The sequence below is a fragment of the Sinocyclocheilus anshuiensis genome, unplaced genomic scaffold, assembly GCF_001515605.1.
Source record: "Sinocyclocheilus anshuiensis isolate Anshui unplaced genomic scaffold, SAMN03320099.WGS_v1.1 scaffold176, whole genome shotgun sequence".
Taxonomy (NCBI): domain Eukaryota; kingdom Metazoa; phylum Chordata; class Actinopteri; order Cypriniformes; family Cyprinidae; genus Sinocyclocheilus; species Sinocyclocheilus anshuiensis.
In genome coordinates this window covers 393,163-395,768 of record NW_015555723.1, presented here as the reverse complement: position 1 = coordinate 395,768, position 2,606 = coordinate 393,163, and positions in this window count along the sequence as shown.

Sequence of the window (2,606 nt, the reverse complement as noted above, 5' to 3'; positions counted from 1 at the left end):
ATTTCTGAAGGATCATGTGACACTGAAGACTGGAGTAATGATGCTGAAAATTCAGCTTTGCATCAGAAATAAATTACATTTTAGAATATATTAATAGAAAAGATTTATATTTAATTTTAAATTTATAGAGTTATATTAAATTGTAATTAAATTGCTGTTTTACTGTCAAATAAATGTAGCCTTGGTGAACATAAGATACTTCTTTCTAAAACATAAAAACATCCTAGCAACTCCAACTTTTGAATGGTAAAGTACAGTAAATTACTGACTGAATTAATTAAATTTTTTCAAAATATTTAATCAAAATTCACTGAAAAATGAGCTTGTTTGAAAATCTACTAGCATACTCATCAGTGAAAATACATTTTAGCATTTCTCTCTCTATATATATATATATATATATATATATACACGCACACACACACATGCATGTATATATTTAAGAAATATATGAATATATTTAAATTTATAATATAATATAATTCACATAAATATGAATATAACGTAAATATTTCTTAAATATATGCATGTATGTGTGTGTATTTATATATATATATATAAACATAAATATACACAGTACACATGCATATATTATGTAAACACAAACTTTTATTATGGATGAGATTAATCGATTTGACCACTAATTTGAAATAATATTTTGTAACATTACAATCATCTTTAATGTCACTTTTGAATAAAACTATTAATGTCATGAAAATAAATTATTGTTCACAAACTTTTGAATGGAAGTGCACATAAATACATGCATTTTTCAATGTAGATCTAGTTTGGCAGCAACAGTCATTATATATTTACCCTTATTGTTCACCAGGGTTAAATCATTTTTAGTTTCCGCTTTGATACAATGACAATTTCAGTTGTGCCCACATGATGGTGCTGACTCTATTTATAATAGTGAGTGTTATTTATGATGAAGGGGTTGCCTTTACTGATATACTTCTATTTGGTCTATTTAGATGGAGGTGCCATGGTGGTACTTTGATTTCTACCATGGTACATGAATGTTGCAATCAATTAGGGTATCGTGGTTTATATCAAAGTAGCATCACCATCTTACTGTTATTATACTGTACTTGAATATACATGGTACCCCATGGTACAATGTCCAAAAAACATGGTAAATGTACTTTTTGTTAGTGATACACTGTAAATAGGTTGCTGTAAATTTTACAGTAACTTACTGGCAGCTGGATGCCAGTAATTTACTGTAAAAATGTTTACAGTATTAGTACTGTAATTGCATTTACAGTACAATAATGTCTTACTGTGTTATTCACAGTATTACCGTATGTTCATTTACAGTATCAGTACTGTAATTGCGTTTACAGTACAGTATGTCTTTACTGTATTTTATTTACAGTATTATTACCGTATTTTCATTTACAGTATCAGTACTGTAGAGTTTATTTTCATTTAGTTTAAAAAAAATTTACCTGTAAAAAACAATCCAATTGTGGTACTGCACTGTAAACCACAATTGGATTGTGGTTTACCCCCCCCCCACACACAATAACTCATGAGCTTTAGTTCTAATAATATTATTTTTAATTGTTGAACATTTTCTTTTTAAAAGTACAAATTACAAATCTTGACCTCAGATGCACTAGCTTAAAAAAAGGGTATCACCACAGTCCCCTGGGGACTTTGTATCATGGCAAAACATACACATACTGAAAAGCAAAAATTGGCAAGTACACTACCAGTCAAAAGTTTTTGAACAGTAAGATTTTTAATGTTTTTAAAGTCTCTTCTGCTCACCAAGCCTGCATTTATTTGATCCAAAATACAGCAAAAGCAGTAATATTGTGATATTTTACTACTTAAAATAACTGCGTTCTATTTGAATATATGATAAAATGTAATTTTTTAAAGAGACAAGTATAATTAATTATAATTTGCACTTACAAATTGCATAAATAACATTACAGTGTTTCCCACAGACTTTCATTCTATTTGTGGCAGCATATATATATATGCAAACTCATTCTCTGCCAGAAGGAGGCGCTGTTGGAGTGGTAGAGATCGAGATTTCCCCGGTAACGCTGTACACAAAGCAGCGCTCCACTCACAAACGCTTCATTATCAGACATTACAAGCAAAAATAAATGAAAATTAGTTTCCTTCAGAAATACAGTGATATCAGAAATACAGTGATATAAAAACGCCCGCAGCGGGTTTCGATTTTGAAACGTGCACATTACAGTGTTTCCCACAGACTTTCATTCTATTTGTGGCAGCATATATATATATGCAAACTCATTCTCTGCCAGAAGGAGGCGCTGTTGGAGTGGTAGAGATCGAGATTTCCCCGGTAACGCTGTACACAAAGCAGCGCTCCACTCACAAACGCTTCATTATCAGACATTACAAGCAAAAATAAATGAAAATTAGTTTCCTTCAGAAATACAGTGATATCAGAAATACAGTGATATAAAAACGCCCGCAGCGGGTTTCGATTTTGAAACGTGCAGTGCTCATGTTTATTCAACATGTGCTAGCATGTTCCTCTCAAAGTCAACCTGTTCTGTGAGTTAGTGGAGAACAGCAGCTAGAGGCTAATTTAGTGACATTAAAGTTAGTTAAGC